Genomic DNA, 16,617 nt, shown 5'->3' with positions numbered 1-16,617 from the left:
TCAATTATTGTATACTGCCTTAAGCAGTACACACTTCTAGAAACTTAATTTATGTTGACTATTCGCATCCTAACTTTCTGCGTCCACAAGAAGTAAAACGCTGACTGACTTCCTCTTTCTACCAGGTTCTAGCTAGAAATGTTCTATTAACATAGTTGTAGATTATGAGTCTGTGTTAAGTTCAATGAAACGGTGGGCTTGTGAACGTATCTCGTTGGTTTCGACTATTTTTCGCCATCAATTCAGTGGTATTTGCGATGCATAGTATTAATTACTTCACTGCAGAAATCTCAGGGGCCATTCTGAAAAAGCGATGATATTTAATAATTTACACTACCACATACTGTAGTTCGTATTTTGTGCAAAAGTTTATACTGTTCTAGATCATTCGTACCACGCTCATCTCAAACAAATCGACTTGACACCTTATCTACTCGAACTGACTGTAAAGGACTTCCACACCCAGCCCCCTCCGAGCTCTTAGGCTCACAGCATATATGGCTTTTTAACAATAGAAGTTCTTTGAAGGTATAGTTCAATAAATCCACAGTAATTGAGTTACAATTGAAATAAGTTGTTTCATAAGAAATTACAGTAACAATTTTGAAGACGTAAATGAATGACTGATTATAACAAACGTGCTTTCTAGATCTGATTTTCAAATTTAGTAGCGAAATTGTGCTTGAGAAATGTGACTAACCACACTTGACACAAAGTATTTAATACCTCATTAATTACCACAGGAATTGTCTGCTAACGTACTCTGGAGTACTTCACGTACTACAGAAATAGATTTTACCGTTCAAAATTTTAAATAATAGTCACGTATTGACCAAATGATCGAAATAATCGCTTATGACAGAAAGTTCTAGAAGTCGTAGTTACAAAATTAATTATAATAAATCTGATTTGAGATTTTATAGAAAATTAATCTCTTGAGAGTGAACGTAACTTTTAGTGCATCAGTTACACAGAAACCTACCCAAAACACTAGTTTTCAAGTTTAATGAAACAACCGAATGCTGACAATTAATTTTCCATTTAGTGACTGAACTGGTTTTACTACGTGATTATTGTCTAATAGTTAAACAAACGAAATAACTGGATTTTCTGTAAATTCCGTAAAATTGATGATTTCCGCAAAATACTTTTCTACTAATTAAAGATTCCCGTCAATTGCATTTAAATGAGCTGCAGTTTTCTATATGGGTGTTTTACATTGTATATATCTCGTGTACAGCGCTACTTTATACAATACAGAGCACAAGCAGTTGTATTTCAACATTTGCTGTACTGTGAAATGTGTTTTGCATAATATGTAACAGCGCGGTACCGAATACTTCGTATAAGGGTCCCATAGTATGTCCTATCACAACAGTGACCGTCTCCCTCTCGGGACGTCTGGACAGCTCTCCTTCTGCGTTAGCTGCGTCATAGACGACATTCCGAGGATGTTCGGCTATGTATGATGTCTTGTGGTAGTTGGACCAAAAGCATTTCGAAAGGAAACACCATCGAACCAGACAGAGGGGAATGCCAGACTCCTGTATCTGGAATCTGTGCTCGGTTCTTTTCAACACAAATGTATGCCACCTTCTGGGGTACGTTTTTGGCCGCCCTTCCGTTGAATCCTACACTATAAGGTATTGACAGTGCCGTAGATTTGCACTGGCGGGTACTTCGTACAGGATGCTGCAGTATCGATAAGGTTACTACTAGACTAAAAGTTGGTCACCGTCAACAAACATGACGGTAATACATCGTAACAAGACCTCAGACCTTAATTATTTTTTTTTTTAGTCATCCGTCTTCTGGGTGGTTTGGTGCGCCTCGGCACGAATTCCCCTCCTGTGCCAACCTCTTCTTCATATCACATCACTTGCAACCTACGTCCTCAGTGATTTTCTGGACGAATTCCAATCTCTGTTTTTCTCTACAGTGTTTTCCCTCTACACCTCCCTCTAATACCACGGAAGCTACCGTGTGATGTCTAGACAGATGGCCGACTTATCCCTTCTTCTTATCAGTGTTTCCCAAATATTCCTTTCCGAGCCTGTGGAGAACCTCCTCATTGCTTATCAGTCCACTTAATAATCCAGGTTCTTCTGTAGCACCGCATCTAAAACGTTTCGATTCTCTTCTGTTCTGGTTTTCCCACAGTCCATGTTTCATTACCGTACTCCAAACGTAAATACTCAGAAAACTTTCCTCAAATTAAGGCCTTTGTTTGATATTAGTGGAGTTCTCTTGGCAAGGAATGTTCGTTTTACCAGTGCTAGTCTGCTTTTTATGTCGTCTTTGCCCCGTCGACCATGGCTTATCATCTTGTCTTTTCAGGAGAATTCCTCAACTTCGCATATTTCGTGTTCCACTATTCTGGTGTCACCTTTCTCGCTGTTCTCATTTCTGATCGTTCAAATTACTTCTGTGTTTCTTCAGTTTACTCTCAATACATATTGTGTACACAATAGACTGTTGATTCCTTTCAACATATTATGTAATTCTTCTTCACTTTCACCCAGAATAGCAATACCATCAGCGAACCTCGTCATTGATATCCCACTCTTGAACCTTTATTTTATTTCCTTCATCGAGTCTGTAATGTATACATTGAACAGTACTATAACACTTCCCGTCTGCTACTATTGTACCATAACCTTAAAGCTGGAAACAGGTTTTGAAATAAAACTATTTTGTTATAGCAATTATGGTATAAAGCAACAGAGCAGTGTTACCCTCTGGGAGGATTTTTGTTAAGTTGACCGTGTTGTACCTAACGGAAATGGCTTACCGGAAATGAAAGTTAGAATTACGTAAATATTTGAACAGTACCAAACAAAATTTTGCCTATCTGCACTGTTCAACGGATAAAGAAAACGGCCGCCAGCCCAACTAGGCAAGAGAATGATTAACATTCTCGTTTAAGAAAGTAGGTATAAGTAACTATAACGGACAAACACAACCTAGACTTGGCCACACGCGAGTGCAATGAACTCTGATACACATATGTTTTAAGATTGAAGCTAACAACTGGAGCAGCACAAAAAACTATTTGCACAGTTATAACACGTACAGAAAAACACTATCACTTTCAGGGCTTACACAAACTGAGGGGTCTTTATACTGTTAATATGCACACAAGCGAGACAAACACTTAGTAATCATGAGTATATAATTTCCTACTATGCAATTTTCTACTTTTACTACCATGAGACATAAAATTAACATTTCTGCGATTAGCAACAGGTAGTAATGTGATCTTTTACTAAGCAAAACTTTATAAACCTTAGTCTTGAGAGATTTTAATTTGAAGTTGGCAACAACACATTAATAATCAGTTTTACTAGGAAAATTATTTCAGCAAGCATCATTAATTATAACTCACTCTCTTGCCACATTAACTTTAACTTTATTCTGTCCAATAGGTATTAATTAGCAAACTGAGTTTTAACGTACTTTCAGTAAGGGTACTCGGTAATCACTTTAGTTCGAACGGAAAGGACCCTAAGAGGTGTTATGATGAGGAGAAAAGCCAAGGTAGGTACATAAATTCAGATACGAATTACCTTATATTTCAGCACAATCACACATCCATTACGCTGATCCTTCACTGTACATCATTATAGTGATATGTTGCAATGATTGCGCAATGTGGTGGCCACAGCATGTTGGTAGGTGGAATTGCAAGCAGAATTGCTGGACTCTGTCATTTCTTGGTGGCGAAGATAGATACGAATTCCAGAATAGCCCAGCTATTTATCCACCCATCCGAGGCATTGGAAAATAACAGAAAAGCCTCTCTCGAAACCAGCACTATGCAACTTTTACACGGCAGCGCACGGACTCGTAGCTCATCTCAGACTGCTGGCTCGTCCCCGACTGACTGCTCGTCCCCGACTGACTATCAGTCCCACCTTTTCCACCTAGGCCAACCACATTTTTGCGCGCGTTGCGCTGTTCCGTTCCCGAGGGGAACCCCTACACCTTTTACATACAGAATAACTAAGAGCCCTAAGTGAGGATCAGCAGTTTACATAACAGCAAACAAATACATTAAATAAGACAGAACCTTTGCACATATTAACATGTCTACAAAAATTATTCACACAAAATTACAATCATATACAGTAAGTTTTGTTCCCTCCAAATGGGACAAAGAATATAAATTGTAGATACACTACTTTGCATTGAACCAAAACATGACATCAAAGTTTTAACAAAGAAAAGAGTATACAGTTTTGTGTTATCTATTCAATGAAAAACATTTACAGGTTCTTAACGGTGTAATAAAAAAATCAAAATAGATGAGTAGAGCATTAGAGCTATGGTGTTACAGTACGACCGAAAGACTGCGTCCTTGTCTGACACACTTCCTATTTCGAGCATTTCGTACTTTTGGTCATTTCGCACTTATCAACCAAAACGTAAGAACTGCCGCTCTGGTGCCTTTATCTTTCCTAAAGCCAAACTCATACTCACCTAACAGATCCGCAATTTTGTTTTGTATACTTCTGTATGTTATTCTTGTCAGCAACTTGGAATCTTGAGCTATTAAGTTGACTGTCCGACAACTCCCGGATTTGGGCTCTTGCAGTCTTCTAAACCGTGTAAATGATATTTTTTCCGAAAGTCTAATGGTATATCGCCAGTTTGACACATTCTACATACCAACGTGAATGGCAACTTCCTCAAAAGCTTTTGGAATTTCCGATGGAATGTTATGTAGCCGCGTCTGGCCTTATTTGATCTTAAGTCTTGCAAAGTGTTTCTTTTTCTTTGTTTTTCTTTTTTTTAATAATGACTTTTATACTGGACTATATATGACGGTAGTATCTGTTCCCGAAAGAACAGTTACCGTGGATGACCATGCAGCTTTGCTAGAAATGAAATGATAATTAAACGGACACCCTAGCTGCAAACGGGCGTTGATGTACTTCATTGGGGACATGTTGAAAATGTGTGCCCCGACCGGGACTCGAACCCGGGATCTCCTGCTTACATGGCAGACGCTCTATCCATCTGAGCCACCGAGGACACAGAGGATAGTGCGACTGCAGGGACTTATCCCTTGCACAGACCCCGTGAGATCCACATTCCCAACATGTCCACACCACTACATTCGTAGTGCGCCTAATAGATGTAGTGGTGTGGACATGTTGGGAATGTGGATCTCACGGGGAGCGTGCAAGGGATAAGTCCCTGCAGTCGATCTATCCTCTGTGCCCGCGGTGGCTCAGATGGATAGAGCGTCTGCCATGTAAGCAGGAGATCCCGGGTTCGAGTCCCGGTCGGGGCACACATTTTCAACATGTCCCCAATGAAGTACATCAACGCCTGTTTGCAGCTAGGGTGTCCGTTTAATTATCATTTCACTTTATACTGGATCCCCTATATCTTCCCTATCGCCTCATGATTTTTCTTCGTCGTCAGACACGTCCTCTCCCACATAGAGGCCTTCAGAGTACTTCTTCCACCTATACACTCTCCCCTTTGCGTTGAATTGATCAGTTCGCGTTGCATTCCTACTGTTATCGCCCATGCTTTTCATTTTCACCAAAGGTTGCTTTGATTTTTCTACAGGGTGATTATAATTAAAGTTTCAAAAATCTGTAGAAATAACACCACTGGTCAGAATGACGTCAAATTCCAACGGAATATTATCGGAGAAGGGGGAAAACGCATGGGAGAAGAAAAAAATAGTGTGAAAATTGATCAATAGATGGCGCTGTATGTGTCAGAATACGTAAATGAAAACACTTGTCATGTGCACGACGCATTGAAGTTGGTATAAACACGCCGGGTACACGGCTTTTCCTGCTTTAGAGTGTCGACTGTCTCAATGCAGGATCGCGCTCTGCTCGTAAAGCTGTATTACAACAATGATGACTGTGCACACGTCGCTCTGCAGAAGTTCCGGACACTGAAGGGTTTGAAAAAAGGAGTTGGTCCGATGACTGCCGTGGGTCTCGAGAAAATGATTCGGAAATTCGAAGAGACGGGTCCCTTTGGTATGCAACGTGGTAGAGGGAGGAAACGAAGTGATTCAACGTCAGCGGAAGCAGCGGACATAGCAATGCAGGAGGAGACGAGTGGTGGTGTGCAGACGTGTAGCGCACGAGGAATTGCCCGAACATTGGACATACCTGTGGGCACATTGCGTAAAATCCTACGAAACATCGTCCTTTTCTATCCATTCAAAATTACCCATGTGCACGAGTTGCTTCCTGTTGACTTCCCAGCAAGAGACACCTTTGATTTAGAATTTCTTTCTGGCATGGAGGTGGACAATGATTGGCCGTCGAAGATTTTGTGGGCAAACGAAGCACACTTCCATCTGACAGGATATGTCAATATACAGAATTGTCGAATATGTGGGCAACGGAAAATCCGCACGCAAATCAACCAGTACCACTTCATCCTGAAAAGGTCGCTGTGTGGTGCGGGTTTACGGCCTTATTTTTTCGAAGAGACAGGTGCTTCCGGTCCTACTGCCTGTACCGTCACTGGTAAGCGCTGTGAGTGTCTTTTGCGCAACAACGTAATTCCAGCTATCCAACAGTGTAGATGAGATTAGTTTTATGCAAGATGGCGCACCTCCACACAGTGGAAATTCAGTTAAGCAGATGCTGAAGCACCATTTCGGAAATTATAGAAATATCAGCCTCCATTTCCCTACAGCACGGCCTTCCCGATCACCTGTTCTTAGTCCGTGTGACTTCTGGCTGTGGGGCTATCTGAAAGATGTTGTGTTCAGTGTTCCGGTTGCAGACTTAGCTGCACTGAAGGCGTGCATTGCGCAACACATTCTGAACGTGACCCCAGAAACACTTCGAACAGTTGTGGAACATGCTGTTTCTCGATTTTAACTTGTTGCAGAAATCGATGGACAGCACTTTGAACATGTTTTGCGCCAGTTATACGGAAATTAATAATCAAATTTGATTTTTATGTGGTTCTTGGCCTCAGGACAATCAAAAACCGATTTTTCCCATCCAATGTGATATGATCTTGGCGTGGTGGATGAGCTTACGAAACTAACAGTATCACACCTGTACACCCATGCACACTTAGTACAGTTTATTTAAGGTCAAACGTACACCTTACGCTTTGTTGTATAATTCATTTGTCATTTGCAGTCGGCCACTATTAAATTCTGATGCTTACAGTGCCATCTATTGCTACATTTTGTAACTATTTATTTTCTTCTGCCATACTTTTTATCCCTTCATCGACAATATTCCGTTGCAATTTGACGTCATTCTGACCAGTTTTGTTATTCCTACAGCGGTTTGAAATTTTAACTTTAATTATAATCACCCTGTATATACTGATCAAGCCCTTCCGAGTCATTTCTTTTTTTTTTTTATTTCTTCGAATTTTTCATGCAGCCATTTCGCCTTAGCTTCCCAGCACTTCCTGTTTATTTCATTCTTAAGCGACTTGTGTCTCTGTATTTCTGAATTTTCCTGAAGATTTTTTGTACTTGGGCCAGCCGTTGGTCAGGAGATCATTTTAGCCATTTTTATAGGTGAAGAATCATTTGAATAGAACGCACGAAATGTGGGCGTATCAGGAATCCATAGGCTACCCCAGACTGCTGCGGTCATTGCTTGGGCCCATCCTGCTAACACCACGAGCGTGCTAATGCAAGACCAAGTCGCAAGAGAATAGGACGGGCTTTATGCGAGAGGCGTCTTCGGCGACGGTCCCTATCAGTATGCCCAGAGAGGCGGGCACCCGTGATGTAGGGAGGGAGGGGTGTCCACGTTATAATTACCCCGCAGCCGTGAATCATAAAGCGGGTAACGTTCCCCTGACGGCACAAATTACCCTCCCTGGCCAGCCCCCACTCCAGCTATGACGCTACTGGGCAGTTTTTCATTTGAGCTTCCGCTGCCATTTGAATCCCTTAATGGGAGGGAACGAGAGTTCTTTACGGCTGCTGTACGACACCCTACGACCACCGCTGAGGAGTGTAATAGCAGACCGTAATGTGTTTAAGAGCCGCTGTGTGGCCCGGTTGCAAACTTCAGTACCTACGAACACTAACCAGTCGCATATCTAACAGATGTGCAAACGGCGGTCATAAAGCTTTAGTTACCTCCCAGAAAAAAAAATCAAGCTACTACCATGAAAAATTGTGTTAATCTTTCTCTACATTTTCCCCCTTCAGTGCGACACATTGCCCCCCGACTGTGGATGACTTAGTGCAGGCCTTTGTTGGAGAAGTCAGCACCCTTGTTGTAGTAGTCAGTTCCACTCTGTAAGACTTCCATTTAGTGGTGGGCAGGAAATCGCGTACCTGTTAGAAATCACAGTGATTGAGAAGTCACAGATATCACAATAACAACTTTACAAAATCTAATTGCGATTTCAGTTACAGTTGGCAGTCGCAAGTAGCATTTCACATTCAACGCCGTGAGCCATCTGTTGGCCGAACTCCGTACTGCTTTCTGCGATTTCAGTGACAAATCGCGGCTAGAAGTCGCAAGTAGCAACTAAAAAGCGCAGTTAACTGTGCCATCTGTTGGCCAAAGTTCGTACTACGCTCATCTCTGCGACACGCTATCGAGTCCAATTGCGATTTCTGTGACAAGTCGCAACTAAGAGTCGCAAGTAGCAACTAAAAAGCGCAGTTAGCAGTGCCATCTGTTGAGCAAAGTTCATACTACGCTATTCGCTACCGAGTCAAACTGCAATTTCTGTGAGAAATCGCAACGAAGAGTCGCAAGTAGCAACTAAAAAGCGCAGTTAACATTCTTTTCCTAGTGCCATCTGTTGACCGACGTACATACTTCGTTATGAGATCCTTGTGCAGGTGATATCGACGTGCTGCGTGTGCATATGAAGGGCTTATTTCAATAGTGGTACAAGTCCACTTTTGTTCATTTTGAGATACAGAGTCGTAAAGTTAAATGAGCGCTGAAAAATCTGCAGTTGAGATACAATAAATATTCAAGCATATGGCTTCTTGCTAGAGATGAACCGTTATTTATGTTTGTTTGGATCATTAATTTCAGAAGCATTATAGACAGAAAAGTGGAGACAATGGACTTGTACCACTATTGAAATAAGGGCTTCATATTATATTACGACATGCACATTCAGCATCAGTTATGGTTGGTCAAACACAGCTGTGACTCTGAATGTATTATATTAATAAGAAGCAACATTGCCTTTTTCTCCTGAAAATATCAAGTAACGTAACAAATGTGTTTGATTCTGCTTCCAATATGACAGTTTTGGTTAATACTCCACATGCCTACAGGACTTTGCAATGTTAACACAGCAGAACTCAGACACCTGTATAAGTGTAGTGAAATAAAAACAGTATTATTGCGTCATATGAATGCCTCACTTTTGTTCCGACACAGTTCAACACTCGGGAGAAAAGTTTTACACCTGGTGTTCTACATGGCAACTTCACACACAAGAACTTTTTGCCGACACTACTACAACCTACATAAGTAAGCTTTTCCTGTGTTACTTTCAAGTAATGCACTTGAGCTAGTCCTGATTTAACTGGAAGATTTGTACTTCCCACTTTCATATTAACAGCCTCAAAATGCATATTGTAGACTTCGGGATATGTTACAGGTCAGGGTCACACCAAAATTGTGTTTACCAACACATAAGTGACGGAAAATTACGGGTATTGGACGGCTTAACATGTGGAAAATGAGATTTTCATTATTCACTCACTGTATTTAACATTTATTATTCCTTTAAAATCACACAACAACTTCAATAAATCTCAGTTTAATCACTCATCTGCACACTTATTTCACAATTATGTCACCGTTAAACTGCAAATCCTCTAAGAGCTGTCTCGAATCTTCACGAGTCTCTCCCAACAGCCTTGATGTGGATAGATACGTACAGCAACCAGAACTGTGTCTGCAAAATCACAAGAATTATTAAACAATTTTTGCTGTCACAGCCACTCAATGGGGTGTATTTCACATTTGCAACAACGATCTCACTGAAGTAATTAAGTCCATCGAAACACTTAGAAGCTAACGTCTCGTCTGACTAAAACGGTCTAAAGACGCAGTGGCAATTTCTCCAGATCTGCTGACAATGATATTTTGAGTTATCACTTTACTGAGTGACTGAAATGTAGTTCGGGTAACTGTAAACATAACAATATGATAGAATTCATTTTCTAAACACGAACTATTACGGTACTGTATGGCTACTTACATATTAATTACACTATTAATATTTTCACAGTGGTTTCTTTAATACAAAATTAAAGTCAACGGAAGAACAAACGTAAAACATACTTACCAATGACAGGTTTGTTGAGATGCTATTTTCTGTGTGGACAGATGTAACTTTTTCATACGGTGGTAAGCCACAGAAATCGCAGAAGTAGCAGAAGTCACAGAAATCGCAGAAGTAGCAGAAGTCACAGAAATCGCAGAAGTAGCAGAAGTCACAGAAGTCGCAGAAGTAGCAGAAGTCACAGAAATCGCAGAAGTAGCAGAAGTCACAGAAATCGCAGAAATAGCAGAAGTCACAGAAATCGCAAAAGTAACAGAAGCCACAGAAATCGCAGAAGTAGCACAAGTCACAGAAATCGCAGAAGTAGCAGAAGTCACAGAAATCGCAGAAGTAGCAGAAGTCACAGAAATCGCAGAAGTAGCAGAAGTCACAGAAATCGCAAAAGTAACAGAAGCCACAGAAATCACAGAAGTAGCAGAAGTCACAGAAATCGCAGAAGTAGCACAAGTCACAGAAATCGCAGAAGTAGCAGAAGTCACAGAAATCGCAAAAGTAACAGGAGCCACAGAAATCGCAGAAGTAGCAGAAGTCACAGAAATCGCAGAAGTCACAGAAATCGCAGAAGTAGCAGAAGTCACAGAAATCGCAGAAGTAGCACAAGTCACAGAAATCGCAGAAGTAGCAGAAATCGCAGAAATAGCAGAAGTAGCAGAAGTCACAGAAATCGCAGCAGTAGCAGAAGCCACAGAAATCGCATAAGTAGCACAAGTCACAGAAATCGCAGAAGTAGCAGAAGCCACAGAAATCGCAGAAGTAGCAGAAGCCACAGAAATCGCAGAAGTAGCAGAAGTCACAGAAATCGCAGAAGTAGCAGAAGTCACAGAAATCGCAGAAGTAGCAGAAATCGCAGAAATAGCAGTGGCGGAGGGATACACGACCTAGGTTCCTTAACTGCGACAAATCACAGTTAAGAATAACAGATACTGAAAAGTAGCATTCACAGAAATCACTGATATCGTAAAATCGCAGTTTAGCCCATCACTACTTCCATGAAATGCCTGACACTCCGTGGTTCCTTCTCTCTCTGTCCATCTCATCCTCCTCCTCCTCCTCCTCCCCCCCCCTCTCCGTGCCCATCTCCTCATTTTTCCTTTCTCCCTCCAGCGCCTCCACTCATGTCTCAATGTTCACTGTCTGGTCTCTTTCACTATCCAATTCCTCATCCATCTCCTCTTCCACCTGCTCCTCTCTACGTCGATCCCCTCCCCCCTCTCTCTGTTCATCTCCCCTCTCTCTGTCCATCTCCTCCATCCTCCTATATGTGTCCATCTCCTCCTTCGCACTCTCTGCATGTCGTCCTTTTTCTCTCTCCATTATCGCCCCCAAACCAGTAAGAGGTTGTTGGATGTTATCCCTACAGTATTTCTTTCCAGATAGTAGTAAGTGTACCAAGTTTGGTAGAAATCTATCCTGATATTTAGGAGAAGGTTTCCAGGTGTAGCTTTGTCCACGTATGCAAATGGTACATATATTTCACGAAGATCTAACGTAAACTTTGTGATCAAAAGTATCCGAACGCCCACAAAAACATACCAGTTTCATATTAGTTGCATTGTGCTGCCAGGTACTCCACATCAGCGACCTCAGTAGTCATCAGACATCGTGAGAGACCAGAATGGGACGCTCGGTGGAGCTCATGCACTTCGTGGTCAGGTGATTGGGTGTGGCTTGTGTCATACGTCTGTACGCGATACTTGCACACTCCTAAATATCGCCAAATCCACTGTTTCCGATGTGATAGTGAAGTGGAAACGTGAAGGGACACGTACAACACAAAATCGTACAGGTCGATCTCGTCTGTTGAGTGATAGAGACCGCTGACAGTTTCAGAGGGTCGTAATGTGTAATAGGCAGACATCTGTCCAGACCATCACACAGGAATTAAAAACTGCATTAGGATCCTCTGCAAGTACTATGACAGTTAGGCGGGAGTTGAGAAACTTGAATTTCACGGTCGAGGGGCTGCTCATACGCCACACATCACGCCGTTAAACGCCAAACGACGCCTCGGTTGGTGTAAGGAGCGTAACCATTGGACGATTGAACAGTGGAAAAACGTTGTGTGAAGTGACGAATCACGGTACACAATGTGGCGATCCCACGGCACGGTGTGGTTATGTCGAGTGCCCGGTGAACGTCATCTGCCAGCGTGTGTAGGGCCAACAGTAAAATTCGGAGGCTGTGGTGTTATAATGTGATCTTGTTTTTCATGGAGGGGCCTTGGTTCAAAATGGTTCAAATGGCTCTGAGCACTATGGGACTTAACATCTATGGTTATCAGTCCCCTAGAACTTAGAACTACTTAAACCAAACTAACCTAAGGACATCACACAACACCCAGTCATCACGAGGCAGAGAAAATCCTTGACCCCGCCGGGAATCGAACCCGGGAACCCGGGCGCGGGAAGCGAGAACGCTACGGCACGATCACGAGGGGGTGGGGGGGGGGGCTTGCAAAACGACAATAACATCGCTGAAATGGACTGGCCTGCACAGAGTCCTAATCCGAATCCTATAGAACACCTTTGGGATGTTTTGGAACGCGTACTTCGTGCCATATTGATATTACTCCTCAGTCCAGCACTCCGTGAAGAGTGGGCTGCCATACCGCAAGAAACCTTTTAGCACCTGATTGAAGGCATGCCTGCGTAGGTGGATGCTGTCATCAGGCCTAAGATTGGACCAACACTATAATGAATTCCAGCGTAACCGATGGAGGGCGCCACGAACTTGTAAGTCATTTTGAGCCAGGTGTCCGGATACTTTTATCACATAGTGAACAGAGCAAGCATGTGCACATGTTTCGCCTGTATCTCTAGAGAAATTCGCCCTGCCGTTTCATTTTCACTCAGCTTAATCTTCATGACGTCATACCACCTGAAGTACTTGTCACACAAAGATATAATTGTGCGCTATACATCTAGCGGCATACGTGGACACTGTCAACTGTACGTGATGCCAATACAGTTACTAATAAAAAAAAGTAATAACTTAACACGTCATGCCTCATAGCGCAGTTTTTCAGGCATGTCAGCATTTCACGTCACATCTCCTGAAGTAGAGTGACATTTTACATAAAGTGGTACATGCGAATACTGTCTGAAAAACGTGTTGCAGATAAGTAACTTTAAGTTATGTGGAGCATTAACCAAGGGAAATATTTGCCCTTGTTACAATAGGCTGTAAACTTATGATTGTGTTTCCAGTGTGCGTTTAAAAGTTCAAATGGCTCTCAGCATTATGGAACTTAACTGCTGAGGTCATCAGTCCCCTAGAACTTAGAACTACTTAAACCTAACTAACCTGAGGACATCACACACAATCATGCCCGAGGCAGGATTCGAACCTGCGACCGTAGCGGTCGCGCAGTTCCAGACTGTAGCGCGTAGAACCTCTCGGCCACTAAGGCCGGCCGTTTAAAAGTGTTCAGTGACATTATAACTGAAAATGTAACGTGTAGAACATATAGCGTGTCCAGAAATGTGTTACATAATGTTTTATTCTTCTCTGGAAAGAGTGATAAAGAGCAGAAACAGTCAGTACTTGGGCAATGAAAGTTTATATAAACTAGAAACATAAAGTCCGCACTTGAATATACATGTTGTCCAAAATTTTGATTCATTCCTTGATCTAATAATTAAATAATACATTTTTGTCGTTGACAAAAAGTTTCAAAATCAAAAATAAAAACACTTGCAACTTGCACAAATATGAATTACGGTATATTGAAAACTTGCAAGAAACACACTTCAGTTGGAGGGAATATGTCATTTAGAGATGACAGTTACCCCCTGAACGCAAAATGATTGATTCTGAATGACTCTTACGTAGATGGCGACAAAATTCACATCGAGAGGGGTTCGTGTGTATAAATAAACAAATGTAGATAGTACATAAAGGTAATAAAGAAGTAGCCAGAAATTTACTTAAGGAAGAGAAGTTTTCTGAATGAGTTACTGAAGTTACTGCATGCCAACTTTGCCAAATCAAATTTAGAGACGTTTCAGTTATGGTTACAGGACAAAATGTCCCGTTGAGCATAAAAGTTGCATTTTTTGTTTCCAGTTATTAAAATTTTAGCCTAGTAAGTGTACATTATAGTACAGGTGAAAAACAAAATGAAACAGGTCCATAAGCATAAATGAATATTTTTAACGATTTTTAATAAAAGAAAAATATAGAGGCAAATTTTGAGCGTGCTTGGTGGTTCTCGACTTAATAAAAATATTTCGTAAATGTAGTATCACAAAGTAATCACCGTAATAGCGAGCAGCGTATGACTTGCAACCGGAGATTATTGAGTAAAGTTCTTAATTATGTACCGACCAGTCGAATCTTTTTATCTAATTCCAACGTTGTGAATGGAGTAGACGAGAGGAGCTTATTCCAGCATCATTCTCCAGCAAGATACTATAGGGAACGTTGTCCGATAGAAAGCATGTATTGGACCTTACTTCGTTATAAATGGACTACTGACGCTCCGGATTGTCTACTTGGACACACGGCGGCGCTCCAGTTATAGGCACTGGGGGGAGAAGTTTTCGCCCTCAGCAGGAGGACGGAACGGCGGCGTGTGAGTCCCCCTCAGGCGCGGCTGGCGTCAAATATTGGGACAGCCTGGCCGAGTGCCGGCTCAGAAGTGGCCGGAGAGAGGGTGTGGAGGGCCGGCGGCGGCCAACACTGCTCCCGCAGCAGCGCAGTCGGAGGCGGGATGACGTCACGCCAGTAGGCCGGCTGGAGCACGATCTACTTATGCCGTCTGCACTACAGCTAAGGAGTGGAGGAAAGCGGCTAAAGAGTAAGGTCTTGTGCTTCAAAATAGGACTGCCAGAATAATCACTGGAAGCATCTCACCAATTACAGAAACTGCTCAACATACACTCTAAGGAAAACGAGAGCTACGCACCACGAAGGAATTACCTGAATGGGACGTAAATCTATACATGTGATGTTCATGTAAAGAAAACCATCTGATTACAATTTCGTAGAAGCTCATACAATCCCGTGGTCTAAGGGGTAGCGTCTTTGATTCATGGTTCAAATGGCTCTGAGCACTATGGGACTTAACATCGAAATAAGTGTCCAAGGAATAGAAAAGCAACTGGAATCACTCAACAGAGGAAAGTCCACTGGACCTGACGGCATGCCAATTCGATTCTACACAGAGTACGCGAAAGAACTTGCCCCTCTTCTAACAGCCGAGTACCGCAAGTCTCTAGAGGAACGGAAGGTTCCAAATCATTGGAAAAGAGCACAGGTAGTCCCAGTCTTGAAGAATGGTCGTCGAGCAGATGAGCAAAACTATAGACCTATATCTCTGACGTCGATCTGTTGTAGAATTTTAGAACATGTTTTTTGCTCGCGTATCGTGTCGTTTCTGGAAAACCAGAATCTACTCTGTAGGGATCAACATGGATTCCGGAAACAGCGATCGTGTGAGACCCAACTCGCATTATTTGTTCATGAAACCCAGAAAATATTAGATACAGGCTCCCAGGTAGATGCCATTTTCCTTGACTTCCGGAAGGCGTTCGATACATTTCCGCACTGTCGCCTGATAAACAAAGTAAGAGCCTACGGAATATCAGACCAGCTGTGTGGCTGGATTGAAGAGTTTTTAGCAAACAGAACACAGCATGTTGCTCTCAATGGAGAGACGTCTACAGGCGTTAAAGTAACCTCTAAATGGTTCAAATGGCTCTGAGCACTATGGGACTTAACTTCTAAGGTCATCAGTCCCCTAGAACTTAGAACTACTTAAACCTAACTAACCGAAGGACGTCACACACATCCATGCCCGAGGCAGGATTCGAACCTGCGACCGTAGCGGTCACGCGGTTCCAAACTGAAGCGCTGAGAACCGCACGGCCACACCGGCCGGCGGCGTGACACAGGGGAATGTTATGGGACCATTGCTTTTCACAATATATCTAAATGATCTAGTAGGTAGTGTCGGAAGTTCCGTGCGGCTTTTCGCGGATGATGCTGTAGTACACAGAGAAGTTACAGCATTACAAAATTATAGCGAAATGCAGGAAGATCAGCAGCGGATAGCCACTTGGTGCAGGGATTGGCAACTGACAACATAGACAAATGTAATGTATTCCGAATACATACAAAGAAGGATCCTTTATTGTATGATTATATGATATCGGAACAAACACTGGTAGCAGTTCTCTAAAATATCTGGGAGTATGCGAACGGAACGATTTGAAGTGGAATGATCATATAAAATTAATTGTTGGTAAGGCGGGGACCAGGTTGAGATTCATTGGGAGAGTCCTTAGAAAATGTAGTCCATCAACAAAGGAGGTGGCTTACAAAACACTC

General features: G+C 42.3%; 1 protein-coding gene and 1 non-coding gene across 2 annotated transcripts in view; both read left to right on the top strand.

Moving 5' to 3' along the window:
• The window catches only part of LOC126209978 (potassium voltage-gated channel protein eag-like), a 667,509-nt gene that overhangs the window by 405,822 nt on the left and 245,070 nt on the right, over positions 1-16,617 (top strand). The gene's annotated exons all lie outside the window — the stretch shown is intronic.
• Trnat-ugu (transfer RNA threonine (anticodon UGU)) lies at positions 5,222-5,296 on the top strand. The gene has a single exon. It is a non-coding gene; the product is annotated as a tRNA-Thr (tRNA).

This window comes from Schistocerca nitens, chromosome 10, assembly GCF_023898315.1.
Source record: "Schistocerca nitens isolate TAMUIC-IGC-003100 chromosome 10, iqSchNite1.1, whole genome shotgun sequence".
Lineage (NCBI taxonomy): Eukaryota > Metazoa > Arthropoda > Insecta > Orthoptera > Acrididae > Schistocerca > Schistocerca nitens.
Note: the sequence above shows the minus strand (reverse complement) of the source record. Positions and strands in the feature narration are given on the sequence as shown.